This window comes from Scyliorhinus canicula, chromosome 8 (genome assembly GCF_902713615.1).
Source record: "Scyliorhinus canicula chromosome 8, sScyCan1.1, whole genome shotgun sequence".
NCBI lineage: Eukaryota > Metazoa > Chordata > Chondrichthyes > Carcharhiniformes > Scyliorhinidae > Scyliorhinus > Scyliorhinus canicula.
Window position 1 is genome coordinate 173120875 of NC_052153.1, and position 20599 is coordinate 173141473.

The 20599-nt window shown below is 45.1% G+C and overlaps 1 protein-coding gene across 16 annotated transcripts in view; it reads right to left on the reverse strand.

The window, feature by feature from the left end:
• The window catches only part of tenm3 (teneurin transmembrane protein 3), a 4148867-nt gene that overhangs the window by 2868968 nt on the left and 1259300 nt on the right, over positions 1 to 20599 (reverse strand). The gene's annotated exons all lie outside the window — the stretch shown is intronic.

Genomic DNA, 20599 nt, shown 5'->3' on the forward strand with positions numbered 1-20599 from the left:
GTATATGAGGGGGAAAAGGAATCAAAGGATATGCTGATTGAGTTAGATCAGGGGTGGGCAAACTTTTCCGTGCAAGGGCCACATTCAGAAATTCACAATTTTAAAGGGCCGCATAGTATATTAAGTAAAATAATTAATATTTAAAATAGCCAAAATAAAAGGTTTTTAAAGAAAAAAAAAGCAATTAATTTTTATTAATTAATATTTTAAAGTAGAAACTTCACATGAAACACATGTTGTGCCGAGCAATGATCACCCTACTCAAGTCAACATATCCACCCTATACCAGTAACCCAACAGCCCCCCCACCCCCATTAACCTTAAAATTAAAAAAAAAAAAAATTTTTTTAAATTTTTTTTTTATGACTTGATCTTGGTGGGCCGCATAAAGACCTTTGGCGGGCCGCATGCGGCCTGGGGGGCCATAGTTTGCCCACCCCTGAGTTAGATGAAGAGAATCAGAAGGACATTCATATCCATCATCACCATCATCGCTGTACCAAAGAAAAGCCAAGCAGTGTGTCTTAATGACTATCATCCAGTGGCTCTGACATCCATCATTATAGAACATAGAACATACAGTGCAGAAGGAGGCCATTCGGCCCATTGAGTCTGCACTGACCCACATTAAGCCCTCAGTTCCACCCTATCCCCATAACCCAAAAGTCAAAATTATGAAGTTCTTCGAAAGATGTCATGGCATGTATCAACTCCAGCCTCCCAGATTGCCTTGATCGACTACAGTTCACCTACCGCTGCAACAGTTCCACAGTAGATGCCATCTCCCTGGCCCTGCACTCAACTCTGGAACATCTATATAACAAAGACACCTATATCAGACTCCTATTTATTGACTACAGCTCAGCGTTCAACACCATTATTCCGATGAAACACATCTCCAAACTCTATGGCCTGGGCCTCGGCTCCTCCCTCTGCGACTAGATCCTGAACTTCCTAACCCACAGGCCACAATCAGTAAGGAGAGGCAAAGACACCTCCTCCATGATCATTCTGAACACCAGTGCCCCACAAGGCTGTGCCCTCAGACCCCTACTATACTCCTTATAAACCTGTGACTATGTGGCCAAAATCCCCTCCAACTCGATTTTCAAATTTGCTGATGACACCACTGTAGTGGGTTGGATTTCAAGCAATGACGAGACAGAGTACAGGAATAAGATAGAGAAACTGGTGAACTGGTGTGACGACAATAATCTCTCCCTCAATGTCAACAAAATGAAGGATATTGTCATGGACTTCAGGAAGTGGAGTGGAGAACATGCCCCTGTCCATATCAATGGAAATGAAGTAGAAAGAGTCGACAACTTCAATATTTAGGTGTCCAGATCACCAACAACCTGTCCTGGTCCCCCCCATGCAGACACTCTAGTTAAGAAAACACACAAACGACTCTACTTTCTCAGCAGACTAGGGAAACTTGGCATGTCAGCTACGACCTTTACAGATCCACCATAGAAAGCATTCTTCCTGGCTGTATCACAGCTCGGTATGGTTCCTGCTCTACCCAAGACCGCAGGAAACTACAAAAGGCCGTGAATGTAGCCCAATTCAACACGCAAAGAAGCCTCCCATCCATTGACTCTGTCTACAATTCCCGCTTCCTCGGAAAGGCAACCAGCATAATTAAGGACCCCACGCACCCTGGACATACTCTCTTCCACCTTCTTCCGTCAGGAAAAAGAGACAAAAGTTTGAGGTCACGTGCCAACCAACTCAAGAACAGCTTCTTCCCTGCTGCCATCAGAATTTTGAAAGGACCTACCTCGTATTAAGTTAATATTTTCTCTACATCCAAGCTATTACTGTAACATTAAATTCTGCAGTCTCTCCTTCTTTCCCTACGCAGTGTATGCGTTGTCTGTGTGGCATGCAAGAAACAATACTTTTCACTGTATACTAATTGACAATAATAAATCAAATCAAATCAAAATATGGAAGGTTAGCACCAGTACCACCATAAAGGGCCAAATGGCTGTGCTGCAACATTCTACGGATCTATTAACCACTCTGGCATGCATGTCTCATAACTCTCTTCTCTCCTCTCTGACTCTGCTTTCTGAACTCACACAACTCCAGAGGCATGATTTAAACTGACACTCTAATGCAACATTGAGGGAGAAACCTCACTGTTGGAGGTGTCATCTTTAGGAGGCACTAAACTGAAGCCTCCCTGTCCTCACATGTGGGAATGCAAGATTACATGGCACAATACTTGAGAAGAGCAGGAAAATTCCCTCAGCATTTATGTTCCATCAACACCATTAAAGCAGACTAACACATTAAAGTAGGTCTTGTCGCCGTTTGTGGGGCATTGCCGTGCTGCATTGCTGCAGTAACTGCACTTCAAGAGCGCTGTAATGGCTGTGAATTACTTCCTATAAATGGAAGTCATTTTTGCCTTTCTTTGCACCTGCGACTTTATCCTCCTCAGTTCATGTGAGACCTCGGCTGACTTCACTCCCTTTTCAGTCCGCAGAGACATTTTCCCCAAGCTCACTCGCTTCACTGGGGATCCTGGCTGCAGCCTGTACCTGTTATTATGCTGCAGGTGGAAACAATTGGTCTACCACAGGAACTGGAATTCGCAAACATTTTCCAAACCATGAAGTGTTTTGACAAAATAAATAAACCATTTCGGATGGAAGAAGGGTCAGCACTCAGAAGCCATCGATTTAAGGTGATTGTCAAAAGAGCCTTCAAAACAGAGATGAGGAGGAATTTCTTCAACCAGAGGGGGGTGAATCTGTGGAACTCTTTGCCGCAGAAGGCGATGGAGGCCAATCACTGAGTGTCTTCAAGACAGAGATAGGTAGGTTCTTGATTAATCGGGGGATCAGGGGTTATGGGGAGAAGGCAGAAGAATGGGGGTGAGAAAATCTTAGCCATGATTGAATGGCGGAGGAGACTCAATGGGCCAAGTGGCCTAATTCTACTCCAATGTCTTATGGTATTATGGTCTTATGGAACCAGTGGTGAAATGAGAATTTCTCTTCATGCAGGCAGTTATGATCTGGAGGGCACTCTCAGAAAGCATGGCGCAAGCATATTAAACAATAAGATTCGACGAAAAATGGATATGAAGGAGCTGAGAGGGAAGAGGAGGAAAGTGGGACTAATTTGAATAGTGCTTTCAAAGGAGCCAACCCAGAAACAGCGGCTAAACAACTGGTCTTTTTCTGCATTGTATCATTCCGTGTAGAATTCAGCATACAGAGACCATTACAGCACCGAGGCAGCAGTCTCAGCAACAGATTTCAGCTGGGACCAACAATAAAATATCAAGAAACAGAGTGATGAGTGAATTCTTGAATGGTTCCCTCGGGGCAAGAATTTATTTTATGCATCATAAACTCAATGAGTTGCCATCCCAAGCGATTAAGAGGACTGATTTTCATACGGTGCTTACAAATGGCTATCCCCCTGCAGCTCAGCCACTCATTTCAAAAAAACCTCCGAGATATTAGGAAGGAAAGGATGCGCATTGTTTATTTCTACATCTCAGACTTTCAATGCTCTTTCTTTTTCAAAATGACATTTGCCCTTGTATCAGCAAGAAGTCCTTCGAATCCAGTTCCAACCATCTGGTTGAAAAAAAGAACTCAAAATATGACATATTTCACTGTGTAATCAGCCTCGTACCAGCCTCCCCGGACAGGCGCCGGAATGTGGCGACTAGGGGCTTTTCACAGTAACTTAATTGAAGCCTACTTGTGACAATAAGCGATTTTCATTTTTCATTTCATTTCAATCACGTTTCGGTCACAAATGAGCTTCCTGTTCGCAGTATCGGCAGCTAAACTATTATTGCAGCAGCAATAAAAATAGCTTGCTGTAGAAGCAAGCGGTTTTCACTCTTCCTGTATCAGGTCGGAAAACTGTGAGGCTCTGAAGAAGATTCAACAGGCTCGAAATGCTGGGATGAATTCTCCGCCTCCCTAGCCGCGTGTTTCTCGGCAGCGCGCCATCGCTGGCAACAGGAGTCTCCGTTTCTGCCACAGGCCAATGGGATTTCCCATTGTAGCCACCCCATGCGCTGGCAAACCCACGGGCGGGAGTGCACTGCCATTGATGGCCTCACACCTCCAGACATCTACAGTTTCCTCTAACCCTGCAAATCTGTGATCCCTGCACTCCTCCAATTCTCGCCTCTTGTGTCTTCCCTACTTTCTTTAGCCCTGCATCATTGGTGGCCATGCCTTCAGCCGCCTAGGGCCTGAGCTCCCGACCTCTGGTTCCTCTTTTCAAATGCTCTTTAAAGTTTACCTCTTTGTTCAAGCTTTTGGTCATCCATTCTAATTTTTGAAAATGTGTTACAGCATGTGGGCATTGCTGGCTGGGCCAACCTTTATTGCCCATCCTATGTTGTCCTTCAAAATATGAGGTTGAGCTGCCTTCGTGAAGCCAGTGCCTTGTTGAAGCACTGAAGTTGCTGAGGTGTGGGTACACCCACAGTAATATTCGGGACAAAATTCCAGGGTTTTAATCAGTGACAGTGAAGGAATGATGATATATTTCCAAGTCAGGGTGGTGGGAAACTGCAGGGGTAATTTTAGGAGGTGGTCTTCCCAGGTATCTGTTCCCCTTGTCCTTCTAGATGGTAGTGGCTGTGAGTTTGGAAGGTGAATTACTCACCACAGGATTCCAAGACTTGACCTACTCCTGCATTTACAGTATTTATGTGGTTAATCCAGTTCAGTTTATGGTCAATGGTAAACCGGAGGATATTGATAGTGGATGATCCAGCAGTGGTAATGCCGTAGAATGTCAAGGGACAACGGTTAGCTCCCCTCTTGTTGAAGATGGTCACTGCATGGCACTTGTGCTCTCCTAATTGTGGCACAAGCCCCCAGAGGTTAGTAAGGAAGATTCTGCAGGGTCAACAGGGCTGGGTTCGCTATTGTTGTTTCCAATGCCTAGGTCAATGCTGGGTGGTCTGTACCGTTTCATGTTCTCATGGTTTAGTGTGAAGTTGTGTTTGATCCAATGAAGCAACTTGATACGTTTTATGACATAAAAGGCACTACATAAATGCAAATCATTGTTGTTCTAAACAAACTAATCTGACAGAATCATTAAAAATAGATCATAGAGTCTCTACAGTAGAGAAGGAGGCTATTCGGCTCATTGAGTCTACACTGACCCTCTGAAAGTGCACCCTATCTGGGCCCACTCCCCCGCTCTATCCCTGTAACACTATAACCCGACCTAACGTTTGGGCAATTAAGACAACCTTTGAACACAAAACGGCAATTTAGCATGGCCAATCTAACCTAACGTGTGCTTCATTGAACTGTGGGAGGAAACCTGGAGCACCAGAGGAATCTCACACAGACATGAGACATTGTGCAAACTCCACACAGTCACCCAAGGTTGGCATTGCACCCAGAACCCTGGCGCTGTGAGGCAGCAGTACTAACCAGTGCCTCCCATGAAATACAACTGTCTGTTAATGTTTAGAATATAATGTACAAAACTTCCCTTGTAGCACGGGCTGAAAATAAAGTGTTTCCTGGTGCATTCGGAGCACCTTTCAATATGATTGTCTTGGGTGCACGAGTCTTGTTTCCAGGAAGGAGGCACTACACTTTAACTTGGCTGGAAAAAGTTTAGTTTAACAGCATTTTGGATATGCTTCTTGTCAATTTGTGTCAGTTGGGAGCACTCATGTCTCTGCCTCAGAATATTACGCATTCAAGCTCCTCTTCAGCTTGAGCAGAAAAATGAGCTTGACACTCCAGTGAAATGCCAAGAGATTGTCCCAGTGTCAAAAGGTAATGTCCTTTGGAGGATCTGTTCAACCAAGGGACCGTCTTCTTGTGCTGAGGAATATTTAAGATCTCGCAGCAAAGGAAGAACAAAGGCTTTAATATTCTTACCTTGCGAAAGAATACTGATGAATAGGTCATTCGAATCACTGCTGCTTGTGGGTTGGTGTTCATGTTATGAATATGTAATTTTATGATTCATATGTTGAAAAGATGTAACTTTTAGTTTTGGGAATTGAATTTTTAAATGTAAGTAAAGTGCAAAAAAAACCTGCATTTACAATTCAAAGGATAACCCATGTCTGCTTAAAGGGATTAGAGTCAGAAGTATGAAAGCAGCAGTCTTTTCCTCTGTTTCTTGGTAGTGTTGAGATGTCGGCAGTTCTCTCCATCACGGTATTATTCATGTAAGCTCCAGATCGAAGAAAGAAGTGAAAGGAGAAAGGGGTTTCCTTAAAGTACACATATACTTTCTGATCAAAGGACTAGTTTAAAATTGAAACTAATTTGTTGAAATCTCCATCTGGGACATCCCAGTTATGCCGTGTTGTCATTGGATTGGATTTGTTTATTGTCACGTGTACCGAGGTACAGTGAAAAGTATTTTGCTGTGAGCAGCTCAAACAGATCATTTAGTACATGAAAAGAAAAGAAAATACACAATAGGGCAAAATAAGGTATACAATGTAAATACCTAGACACCGGCATCGGGTGAAGCATACAGGAATGTAGTATGAATCAGGCCAGTCCATAAGAGGGTCATTTAGGAGTCTGGTAACAGCAGGGAAGAAGCTGTTTTTGAGTCTGTCCATGTGTGTTCTCAGACTTTTGTATCTCCTGCCCGATGAGGGAAGTTGGAATAGTGAGTAAGATAGGTGAGAGGGTTCTGTGATTATGCTGCCCGCTTTCCCAAGACAGCGGAAGGTGTAGATAGAGTCAATGGATGGGAGGCAGGTTTGTGTGATGGACTGGGCTGTGTTCACGACTCTCTGAAGCTTATTGCGGTCTTGGGCCGAGCAGTTGCCATACCAGGCTGCCATGGGGATAGATTGCAGGGATTTAGTCTATTTTTAAAAACGTACCTGTGTTTATTTTCCACAGGGAAAAGTTAGACAGCTTGGAAAATTGTGAGAAGGCAGTGGTGTACCTGCTGGAAGACAGAAAAAGGAGCGAAGAATCAATTAGGAAGCAGTAGTCTTTCTGATCTGGGGTCAATTATCGGGAAATGTAAGTGGGGCCCATTCTCAAGATAAAATGTCCAAGTTCATGAGAATGAGCGAGAACAAACAGAGTTGTTATCTCTGGGTTGTTGCCCGTGCCACGTGATAGTGAGATGAGGAATAGGGAGAGAGAGCAATTAAACACGTGGCTACAGGGATGGTGCAGACGGGAGGGATTCAGATTTCTGGATAACTGGGGCTCTTTCTGGGGAAGGTGGGACCTCTATAGACAGGATGGTCTACATCTGAACCTGAGGGGCACCAATATCCTGGGGGGGAGATTTGTTAGTGCTCTTTGGGGGGGGTTTAAACTAATTCAGCAGGGGCATGGGAACCTGGATTGTAGTTTTGGGGTACGGGAGATTGAGAGTATAGAGGTCAGGAGCACAGATTTGACTTCGCAGGAGGGAGCCAGTGTTCAGGTAGGTGGTTTGAAGTGTGTCTACTTCAATGTCAGGAGTATACGAAATAAGGTAGGGGAACTGGCAGCATGGGTTGGTACCTGGGACTTCGATGTTGTGGCCATTTCAGAGACATGGATAGAGCAGGGACAGGAATGGTTGTTGCCGGTTCCGGGGTTTAGGTGTTTTAGTAAGCTCAGAAAAGGGGGCAAAAGAGGGGGAGGTGTGGCGCTGCTAGTCAAGGACAGTATTACGGTGGCGGAAAGGATGCTAGATGGGGACTCTTCTTCCGAGGTAGTATGGGCTGAGGTTAGAAACAGGAAAGGAGAGGTCACCCTGTTGGGAGTTTTCTATAGGCCACCTAATAGTTCGAGGGATGTAGAGGAAAGGATGGCGAAAATGATTCTGGAAAAGAGCGAAAGTAACAGGGTAGTTGTTATGGGAGACTTTAACTTTCCAAATATTGACTGGAAAATATATAGTTCGAGTACATTAGATGGGTCGTTCTTTGTACAATGTGTGCAGGAGGGTTTCCTGACACAATATGTTGACAGGCCAACAAGAGGCGAGGCCACATTGGATTTGGTTTTGGGTAATGAACCAGGCCAAGTGTTAGATCTGGAGGTAGGTGAGCACTTTGGAAACAGTGACCACAATTCGGTGACCTTTACGTTAGTGATGGAAAGGGATATGTATACCCCGCAGGGCAAGAGTTATAGCTGGGGGAAGGGCAATTATGATGCCATTAGACATGACTTAGGATGTGTAGGTTGGAGAAGTAAGCTGCAAGGGTTGGGCACACTGGATATGTGGAGCTTGTTCAAGGAACAGCTATTGCATGTTCTTGATAAGTACGTACCAGTCAGGCAGGGAGGAAGGGGTCGAGCGAGGGAACCGTGGTTTACCAAAGAAGTGGAATCTCTTGTTAAGAGGAAGAAGGAGGCCTATGTGAAGATGAGGCGTGAAGTTTCAGTTGGGGCGCTTGATAGTTACAAAGAAGCGAGGAAGGATCTAAAGAGAGAGCTAAGATGAGCAAGGAGGGGATATGAGAAGTCTTTGGCAGGTAGGATCAAGGAAAACCAAAAGCTTTCTATAGGTATGTCAGGAATAAAAGAATGACTAGGGTAAGAGTAGGGCCAGTCAAGGACAGTGGTGGGAAGTTGTGTGTGGAGGCTGAGGAGATAAGCAAGATACTAAATGAATACTTTTCGTCGGTATTCACTCAGGAAAAAGATAATATTGTGGAGGAGAATGCTGAGACCCAGGCTATTAGAATAGATGGCATTGAGGTGCGTAGGGAAGAAGTGTTGGCAATTCTGGACAAGGTGAAAATAGATAAGTCCCCGGGGCCTGATGGGATTTATCCTAGGATTCTCTGGGAAGCCAGGGAAGAGATTGCTGAGTCTTTGGCTTTGATTTTTAGGTCATCATTGGCTACAGGAATAGTGCCAGAGGACTTGAGGACAGCAAATGTGGTCCCTTTGTTTAAGAAGGGGAGTAGAGATAACCCCGGTAACTATAGGCCGGTGAGCCTAACGTCTGTGGTGGGTAAAGTCTTGGAGAGGATTATAAAAGATACGATTTATAATCATCTAGATAGGAATAATATGATTAGGGATAGTCAGCATGGTTTTGTGAAGGGTAGGTCATGCCTCACAAACCTTATAGAGTTCTTTAAGAAGGTGACTGAACAGGTAGACGAGGGTAGAGCAGTTGATGTGGTGTATATGGATTTCAGTAAAGCGTTTGATAAGGTTCCCCGCGGTCGGCTATTGCAGAAAATACGGAGGCTGGGGATTGAGGGTGATTTAGAGATGTGGATCAGAAATTGGCTAGTTGAAAGAAGACAGAGAGTGGTAGTTGATGGGAAATGTTCAGAATGGAGTTCAGTTACGAGTGGCGTACCACAAGGATCTGTTCTGGGGCCGTTGCTGTTTGTCATTTTTATAAATGACCTAGAGGAGGGCGCAGAAGGATGGGTGAGTAAATTTGCAGACGACACTAAAGTCGGTGGAGTTGTAGACAGTGCGGAAGGATGTTGCAGGTTACAGAGGGACATAGATAAGCTGCAGAGCTGGGCTGAGAGGTGGCAAATGGAGTTTAATGTGGAGAAGTGTGAGGTGATTCACTTTGGAAAGAATAACAGGAATGCGGAATATTTGGCTAATGGTAAAATTCTTGGTAGTGTGGATGAGCAGAGGGATCTCGGTGTCCATGTACATAAATCCCTGAAAGTTGCCACCCAGGTTGATAGGGTTGTGAAGAAGGCCTATGGTGTGTTGGCCTTTATTGGTAGAGGGATTGAGTTCCGGAGCCATGAGGTCATGTTGCAGTTGTACAAAACTCTAGTACGGCCGCATTTGGAGTATTGCGTACAGTTCTGGTCGCCTCATTATAGGAAGGACGTGGAAGCTTTGGAACGGGTGCAGAGGAGATTTACCAGGATGTTGCCTGGTATGGAGGGAAAATCTTATGAGGAAAGGCTGATGGACTTGAGGTTGCTTTCGTTAGAGAGAAGAAGGTTAAGAGGTGACTTAATAGAGGCATACAAAATGATCAGAGGGTTGGATAGGGTGGACAGCGAGAGCCTTCTCCCGCGGATGGAGGTGGCTAGCACGAGGGGACATAGCCTTAAATTGAGGGGTAATAGATATAGGACAGAGGTCAGAGGTGGGTTTTTTACGCAAAGAGTGGTGAGGCCGTGGAATGCCCTACCTGCAACAGTAGTGAACTCGCCAACATTGAGGGCATTTAAAAGTTTATTGGATAAGCATATGGATGATAAGGGCATAGTGTAGGTTAGATGGCCTTTAGTTTTTTTTTTCCATGTCGGTGCAACATCGAGGGCCGAAGGGCCTGTATTGCGCTGTATCATTCTATGTTCTATGTTCTAAATTAAAAGTTGTCAGATCCACCTAGTAGCGGCAGTGAAGGATTATGGGATCCTTGACGACAGAGAGCTCTGGATGTCAAAGTCCCAGACTGGGACACTGGAGAGGCAAAGTAAATTCAGAAGAGCTGTGGTACACCTTGTCACACCCAAGGAGAAGTAAGAGAGCCCTCGTGAACTTGCTGGAATTAAAAGCAGCTTGGGAAGTTGTTTGTCAAGATTTTTGGATTCAAGAGTGTGGGTTGACAAAAGATAGTATTAAAATGGCAGTGCTTGCTTTGTTTAATTATTGTGTGGTAGATGTTCTTGTTTCAAATGTGAATCATTGTGACATAGTTCTTTCAGTTAATAACTGTGAGTTTGAACATCTCTTAAAAAATTAATGGTCTCCCTCGAGATCATAACACTAATGCATAGTAGCTGCAGTATTTGCTTCAAAAACATGTGAAGTTAGTTTGGACATTTTTGCCTGAAATATAAGTGTCTGATTTCTTGCCATATTTGTACACGAATGATGTGGATCTTCAAACAATCAAAATGAAAGCTGAAGTTCTTCAAATGGCATACTTTTAATTGAGTCATACCAATGGAAGATTGCAATTTTTCCATCTTATTAAAGTGGAAATTTTAGGGAAATTACTGGAGAGAATTCTTCGAGACAGGATCTACTCCCATTTGGAAGCAAATGGACGTATTAGCGAGAGGCAGCATGGTTTTGTGAAGGGGAGGTCGTGTCTCACTAACTTGATAGCGTTTTTCGAAGAGGTCACAATGATGATTGATGCAGGTAGGGCAGTGGATGTTGGCTTTATGGACTTCAGTAAGGCCTTTGACAAGGTCCCTCATGGTACACTGGTGCAAAAGGCGAAGTCACACGGGATCAGGTGTGAGTTGGCAAGGTGGATGCAGAACTGGCTAGGTCATAGAAGGCAGAGATTAGCAATGAAAGGGTGCTTTTCTAATTGGAGGGCTGTGACTAGTGGTGTTCCGCAGGGATCAGTGCTGGGACCATTGCTGTTCGTAGTATATATAAATAATTTGGAGGAAAATGTAACTGGTCTGATTAGTAAGTTTGCAGATGACACGAAGGTTGGTGAAATTGCAGATAGCGATGAGGACTGTCAGAGGATACAGCAGGATTTAGATCGTTTGGAGACTTGGGCGGAGAGATGGCAGATGGAGTTTAATCTGGACAAATGTGAGGTAATGCATTTTGGAAGGTCTAATGCAGGTAGGGAATATACAGTGAATGGTAGAACCCTCAAGAGTATTGAAAGTCAGAGAGATCTATGTGAACAGGTCCACTGAAAGGGGCAACATAGGTGGAGAAGGTTGTCAAGAAGGCATACGGCATGCTTGCTTTCATTGGCTGGGGCATTGAGTATAAGAATTGGCAAGTCATGTTGCAGCTGTATAGAACCTTAGTTCAGCCACACTTGGAGTATAGTGTTCAGTTCTGGTCACCACACTACCAGAAGGTTGTGGAGGCTTTAGAGAGGGTGCAACAGAGATTTACCAGGATGTTTCCTGGTATGGAGGGCATTAGCTATGAGAGCGGTTGAATAAACTCGGTTTGTTCTCACTGGAACGACAGAGGTTGAGGCGCGACCTGATAGAGGTCTACAAAATTATGAGGGGCATAGACAGAGTGGATAGTCAGGCTTTTCCCCAGGGTAGAGGGGTCAATTACTAGGGGGCATAGGTTTAAGGTGTGAGGGGCAAGATTTAGAGTAGGTGTACGAGGCAAGTTAGTTTACACAGAGGGTAGTGGGTGCCTGGAACTCGCTGCCAGAGGAGGTGGTGGAAACAGGGACGATAGTGACATTTAAGAGGCATCTTGACAAGTAGATGAATAGGATGGGAATAGAGGGATAAGGACCCAGGAAGTGTAGAAGATTGTAGTTTAGTCGGGCAGCATGGTCGGCACGGGCTTGGAGGGCCGAAGGGCCTGTTCCTGTGCTGTACTTTTCTTTGTTCTTTGTTCTTTGGAAATAATCCATGGTGTTCAACATCAATTGAGAAACAGATGCTGAACCGCGGGAGGTTAAGAGAGGCTGACGGCAGTTTGGCCAAAAAGAGGAATTTTGGCAAGGTTTTTAAAAGGTGAGAAGAAAAGCTGGATGGATGCAGGAGCTTATTCAGCGAGTTACAGGCTCTGGCATTGAAGACGTCAAAGGGCCTGTCGCCAATTGCGGGGCAAAGGGAAGGTTGCGAAAAAAGGGCAGAGTCAGAGGGCATCAGAGTACTGGGAAGAAAGCTGGGGAGATAGCAGAGGTAGAATGGGACAAGGCCACGAGTTGTCTGTAGTCAAGGGTTTCAAATTCAATATGTTGGAATAAAAAAAGACATGCGTTTGTCTAGCACCTTTCACAACCTCAGGATGTCCCAAAGGTGCTTTAGGGCAAATTCAGCATCCCACTATTGCAATGGGTGTTTTACATCCACCTAAAAAGGAAGGAAATCTCTGATTGACATCACGTCCAAAAGACAAATCGGGCCTGGCAGCCTCCGTGGAGAGAGAAACAGACTTAACGTTTTGAGTCCAATATGGTTCTTCTTCAGATACTGCCAGACCGACTGAGTAGTTCCAGCGCTTCCTGTTATCCTTTCCAGGGGGAAGTACTGTGCCTTGGCAAACACGGCAGATAGGAAAGTAACTGAAGCAAGACATGGCTTTGATAATGAATGAGCAAAAGAAATTACCAAGAGACAGACAATTAGCTGGCTTAATACAAAACTGTTTGTTACAACTATCAACTGACAACTTTAAGAAGAAGGACTTCAGTATTTAACCTCTGGTTCCAGGAGACTTATTTAGGCACTGAGGGATACTATAGGGATTTCAGTCATTCATTTTTGATCTTAAAAGCTCTGGGTACACAACGGGATTATCAGAAGGCATTATACAGCACAAAGCACGCTAGGATCCATGACACCACAGTGTCTGGCAGCGTGTATACCGTGCCTGATATGCAACAATGCGACGGATGCTGACCATCACATTAACCGTGCTTATCTTACTTGTCAGGCCGGATGTTTCTGAAAGAAATATGCACAAATCGGTGAGTAACTTATAGTGAGAGGGAATTTCAAGTTGCTGCCAAGTTGTTGGTCTATTTCTTCCATTAACTTCACACAACCAGCCCGATTGCACACTTTACCTCCCTGTGACTTTCATGAAATTGCTGCAGTTGTAGATTAATTGCCCATTAAACTCACCACAGAACGTTAAGCCAAGAAATTAGCACAACACAGTCATTGTTAATGGCTGTCAAACAACCTTACTTGCCCAGAAAATGAACTACTGTCAGTGCGGAGTCGCATTCCTCCAGATTGTGAGTTGTTTTAGCAGATTTTAAACGTTTAAAATTTTACATTTTTGTTAACTTTTCCTCTCAGTCCCTTGTTTTTTCTAGTTTTTTAAATAAATTTAGAGTACCCATATCTTTTTTCCAATTAAGGGCAATTTAGCGTGGCCAATCCACCTACTCTGCATGTCCTTGGGTTTGTGGGGGGTGAGACCCACGCAGGCACGGGGAGAATGTGCAAACTCCATGCGGACAGTGACACGGGGCCCGGATCAAACACGGGTCCTCAGCGCCTTGAGGCATTTTCATTCCCTTGTTATTTTCTCTCTCTCTTTTAACCCAATCTTCCTTTCCCCCTCTTTATTTCTCTTTCAATACTTGATTTGACGTTTAATTCATCCCCCTAATTCACTCTTCTGCCCAGTTCTTCCTCTGCTTTTGTGTGCAATGTGCACAGACCATTGCAGTGTGTAATGGAGCCAATGGGTCAGATTTGGCCAGAGGGCGGTCCAGTTCATTGACACTTTGTTCTGGTTTAGCTGGTTTAGCAAACTGGGCAGGCCAGCAGCATGGTTCAATTCCCGTACTAGCCTCCCCGAACAGGCGCCGGAATGTGCCGACTAGGGGCTTTTCACAGTAACTTCATTGAAGCCTACTCGTGACAATAAGTGATTTTCATTTTTTCATTTCATTCTTTATGGATCGTTAGATCTCTAGAAGTACATCCTTTGCTGCCTTGTCAACCAAAGTCCCGGATGCCTTGTTGCGCCTGTCAGCAGCGGTGTGCAATATATTTTAAAGCTTAAACAGACATGAACAATGTGTCAATGAACTGGACCGCCCTCTGGCCAAATCTGACCCATTGGCTCCATTACACACTGCAATGGTCTGTGCACATTGCACACAAAGCTGCTGCGTGTTTTTTTTGTTTACCATCACAAGCAATGGCGCGCCAAATAAAGCATCGAAGAAGCTGAATTCTTTGCTTTTAATTCGCTATGTGCCACACATACGATCAACAAAGGAATGTTTCTGAACAAGTGATCTTCATGCTGGCTGTGACTTTGGGTACAGTGCACAGTTGCATGCCAGCAATAATGGGTAGAGCAGTTTAAATAACATTAAAAAATATAAATGGAAAGTGTATTGAGAATGGTACAATATACCACCCAGTGCGGTATTATATCATGGTTGCAGTAGAGCTTTGTGATGGATTGACTGAGTTACACTTCTGCAGCACTCTCCTTACGCCATATGACCAGCCTTATTCACTAACCTCCCCCACTGTTTTGGAACCTACAATACAGTGAAAGCCACTTAGTCCCATCTTACTTCACATCCTGAAATGAAACACAGAATTCACAACCCAATGCCTTTGTTAGAAGTCGCTCCTTTTATTATAAAAAGAAAACCCTGCTGTGCCATACATCTCTTATCATCTGGAAGCTCCTCAAGATTACTTTTGATTAATTTGAAAAATAAAATTCAGGGATAGATTCTGAATTCCTGATCAATTTTCTGGTTTAACAAATTTCTAAATTTACAGCACACATGACTTTTTGACAGATCTCCGAGAAGGTGATTTTCTTTTTTTAGAAGCAAAGAGAAAAAAATATCAGCCAATCTTAACTTATACAGAAGCGTGATCTTTTAATCCTTCACTGAGCAGTTTAGTTTGTGGAAGTGACAAATATTTGTTTGTCGACCGTGAACTTAGGGAGGAAAATGAATGACCAGGCAGTTTAAAAGGCAGGAGCATTGACCTGCATTTGCATAATCAGGTAATATCTATCAACGAGAGACATACGAGGGGGAAATTTTATGGTTACGACAGAGGTCTCGGCCACCAGCAAGAGAGCTGGCAAGAGCCTAGTGCGGCCTCTTCCTGGGAAGACCTGTGGTATTACGTGCCACTTAAGTGGTCACTGGAAAACCTTTTTCCCAGAGTAGAAGTCCAGCCCGCCAAGAGGTGCCTACAAATCAGAGGCTGGCTGCTCCTTTGTGTAGTAGCGCCACTGATGTCTACTGCAGGATAGGCAATCACCAAGGCCCGGAACTTTGCCCTGGACTCAGCTGAAAAATGGTGAGAGGGGCTTTGCAGGGTGGGCATCGTAGAAAAGGTGGATACAGGAGGGGTCATCAGCAAGTGAGGGTGGGAATATCTCTCAGCAGAACCCCCCCCCCCCCCCCCCCCCCCCTCTCCTTGATCAGGCACTTGTCATGCGGGGAGTATGGGGAGTATGACATGCAAACCTGCGTAGGTTGCTTATGGTCAAACATGTCGGGTCCCTCATTTCAATTCCCACTATTTCATCTAGTTATTAACTTGAATCTATGCCCCCAGTTATTGACCTCTCTGCTAAGGAAATAGGTCATTTCTATCCACTTTAACTAGGTCTCTCATAATCTTATATATATATCAATCAAACTTCCCCTCAACCTTCTCTGTTCCACAGAAGACAGCCAAAGACTGGCCACTTTTTCCTCAGAGTTAGATTTTTCCCACTCCTGGCAACATTATTGCCAATTCCATTCTTCTTCATCTTTTGCCTTCTTCTATTTTACTTGAGGTCGCTACAAGGATGGTTGATCATCCTCCTCTGTCTCCTCCTGTCATTTACTCATTCCTCTTCCAATCCCGTTGTGCTGAAGTCTCTTGAGACAGCATCTTTCAATCTGGTCTTAGGCCTTCCTCTTCTGCTGCTCCTTAGCACTCCCATCTCCATTAACTATGTGACCAGATTTCCTTTCTCTCTAGCAACAGTTGACCACACCATTTCAATCTCTTCTTCGCTACTTTTGGTGATGTTTATACCATCTTCTCTGACCCAGTTCCTGATTTTTGTCCTTTCTGATTGCTCCACACACCCATCTCAGCTTCTGTGTCTTGTTGCTATTCAGTTACTGTTCCTCTCTTCTTGATGTTGCCCAAGGGGTGGTATGGTGGCACAGTGGCTAGCGCTGCTGACTCACAGCGCAGGGACCCGGGTTCAATTCCAGCTTCGGGTGACTGTCTGTCTAGAGTTTGCATGTTCTCCCCATGTCAGCATGGGTTTCCTCCGGGTGCTCCGGTTGTCTCCCACAGTCCAATAATGTGCAGGTTAGATGGATTGGCCATTCTAAATTTCTCCTTCGTGTCCAAACGTTGGATAGGGTTACAAGGACAGGACAGAGGAGGGGGCCGATTGGCTGAATGGCCTCCTTCTGTGCTGTAAGGATTTTATTTTTCTTGCACTACATTACAAAAAACAATGTCACAGCTGTCTTGCAGATTTTTCCATTGAACACATTTTATTTGACCAAAAGAAAAGACCTGTCACAGCCACCGTCCAATTTGGACTGAGGTCCAGCAAAGTTGAGTGATCACCCCCACACGATTTACAATCTATCCAACAATGACTATCAAAAATCAACTGCCCTCTGGTGTCAGTATTAAACAATCTCTTCAATCTTCAACGTCTCCATCCCAAAAGTAAACTGATAAACATGATCTACAGTTTGTGGATGACTGCAGTGTTGTTGCTACTCTGCTGTAGATTTGCAAACCATTCTTGATCTTTCCAATTTTGCATCCAAAAATTTTTCCAAAATAAAACACATACACCAACCCACATCTGGTAAGCCAAATATTTCACCTTCCAAAAATGTTACATAGATAGCACAGTACAGGCCCTTCGGCCCACGATATTGTGCCAACCGTTTATCCTAATCCAAGATCAACCTAACCTACACCCCTTCAATTTACTACTGTCCATGTGCCTGTCCAAGAGTCGCTTAAATGTCCCTAATGACTCTGACTCCACCGCCTCTGCGGGCAGCGCATTCCATGCATCCACCACTCTGTGTAAAGAACCGGCCTCTGACATCTCCCCTAATCCTGCCTCTAATCACCTTAAAATTATGTCCCCTCATGACAGCCATTTCTGCTCTGGGGAAATGTCTCTGGTTATCCACTCTATCCATGCCTCTCATCACCTTGTATACCTCTATCATGTCACCTCTCTTCCTTCTTCGTTCCAGTGAAAAAAGTCCTAGCACCCTCAATCTTTCTTCATAAGACATGCCTTCCAGTCCAGGCAGCATCCTGGTAAATGTCCTCTGCACCCTCTCCAAAGCATCCACAACCTTCCTACAATGAGGTGACCAGAACTGGACACAATATTCCAAGTGTGGTCTAACCAGGGGTTTATAAAGCTGCAGCAAAACCTTGCGGCTCTGAAACTCAATCCCCCTGTTAATGAAAGCCAATAAATCATATGCCTTCTTAACAAACCTATCAACCTGGGTGGCAACTTTGAGGGATCTATGTACGTGGGGACCCCAAGATCCCTCTGTCCCTCCACACTTCCAAGAATCCTGCCTTTAACCCTGTATTCAGCATTCAAATTAAACCTTCCAAAATGAATCACATCACATTTATCTAGGTTGAACTCTATCTGCCACTTCTCAGCCCAGCTCTGCATCCTGTCAATGGCCTGTTGTAGCCTGCAACAGCCCTCGACACTACCTACAACTCCACCAACCTTTGTGTCATCAGCAACCTACTAATCTACCCTTCGACTTCCTCATCCAAGTAATTTATAAAAACCACAAAGTGCAGAGGTCCCAGAACAGATCCCTGCAGGATACCACTGGTCAACGACCGCCATGCGATTTACTTTTCACCCACTACCACTCGCAGTCTTCTTTCGGCCAGCCAATTCTGTATCCAGTGTAGCCACCTAAGATGGACACTGGGCTAACAAAATGGAGAACTGCTAAGACTGCAGGGAGAAAGCAGTTTAGCCAAGACAAGCAGTCTGCAAAGACTGATTAGCATTTTGCACGCAGCAAAACTAGTTTCTGGCCAGGTGGAAGATCTCAACCAAAGGTGTTAATAGCAAAACGCTTTGCATATTAATGAGGCAATCCAGATCTGGGCACACACAATAGCAACATTTGGTTTTGAATAGATACTTTAAGTGAAGGCCCAGACAAAACGGCACCAGAAGTATCCATCTCAAAAGACCCTAGAGACCGCCCCACCCATCGAGAAGGGACCCTCAGATTGGGGAATTAGTGAGACATCGATTGGGAATTGATCCAATCAATGCATGGAAGGTAAAGCCCGCCCCGAAAAGGCACGGACATTGGGGACCACTATAAAGATAGACCCCCACACATGGTCCTGTCTGTTTTTGTGCTCCGGCTTGGACTGCTGTTTTGACTTCGACCCAGATCTGCTGTTGTATCCTGACTCCGACTCCAGCCGTTGATCCTGCCTTCCATCACCAGCCGTTGAGCACCAGCCATCGTTCAGTAAGTTCCAAAACGACGCTCGCTACGTGAACTTATACAGTACTCTTCTAAGAACGAACAGAAGGTGCAGCTAAGAAAGGACCAAAGGCCTTGTCCCCTGACCTTGCTGGTTTCCACTTAGATAAGTATTTAGTCGTTTAATAGTAGAAATAGGTATTAGTCTTTAGCGTGTGCATGCGTATTTATTATATTTGTATAATAAATATTGATCGTTGGAACTTACTAATCGGTGTATAGTTTTATTACTTTGAACCTGACCTTGGAATATTTGTGAGGTGTTTATACGACACCTGGCGACTCCCGAGCTGAAATTTACACATACAGAGCCTAGCAGTGTTAAGCACACGGCCTTTAAACGGAGGCGTGTTAATACACTCCAATAAACGCGTATTACACTCAAGTAAAACGTGCAACACCAGACAGCTAAATTTCCCTGTATCCCACGTCCCCTGACTTTCTGAATGAGCCTACCATGGGCAACCTTATCAAATGCCTTACTGAAATCCATATACACCACATCCACTGCCCGACCTTCAACAATGTGTCTCGTCACATCTTCAAAGAATTCACTGAGGCTTCTGAGGCATTACCTGTCCCTCACAAAGCCATGCTGACTATCTTTAATCAAACTATGTTTCTCTAAATAATCATAAATCCTGGGCGGGATTCTCTGAGCACCGCGCCACAATCGCGATCGGCGTGTGGCCGGAGAATGGCCGTCAAACCCGAGATCAAGTCCGACACCGCTCCCGCGATTCTCCAGTTCCTGGAGAATCGCCCCCAATCGGGTGCGCACGGTCGACGCGAGGCCAGTCGTAGACCATTGAAATAGGGTCCCGTGGCGATTCTTCAAGAGCAGCTGGCTGAGTTCCCGCCGGCGTGGTTCTCTCATGGTTCCACCCAGCGGCAACTCAGTGTGGCGGCTGCGGACTCAGTCCGCGGCCGCCCTGGTGAGGGGCGGGTGGGATAATTCATGGGGGGTGGGCCACCAGGATGGCCTGGCTACTGATCATGGGCCACCGATCCACAGGCATGATCTGGGGGGGGGGGGGGGGGGGGGGGGAGCTATCTTCTTGGTGCCGGTCCACAGTGTGTGTCGGCCATGTCTTGCAGAGCGGCCGACGCAGGCCGCCGCTGTGCGCATGCGCGGACCTCCGACCGGAAGTGCAGGGCCCCATATCAACAGCCGGAACTGCGAGGACTACTCCGGGGCCCTGCTATCCCCCTGAAAATGGAGAATCACCCTGGACATTCTCCAGGTAAGTCCAGAGTAATTCGCACGTGTTTTTCAAGGGCATGGGGACATAGTCCCATTATTGGAGAACCCGTCTACTATCTCTCAGAATTTTTTCCAGTATTTTGCTCACCAAAGACGTAAGACTGACTGGTCTGTAATTCTCAGGGATTTCCCTATTCCCTTACATGAACAGGGGAACAACATTCGCCTCCCTCCAATTATCCGGTACTACTCCAGTAGTGTTGCAGGAGAGTCCCTGGAATGTGGGAAGCATTTCACACATCTCGGTAGCCACCTCTCTCAAGAAGATAAGGAGGTCCAATGTTGAATAAGCTGCACTAATTCAGCCTTCAGTAAATACGGCGGCGTTAAATACACAAAGACCTCTGCAAAGCAACAGAAACCGCAATGAACTGATCAATTGTCATCACTACACCTCCATACTGCAGTGAGAACTGA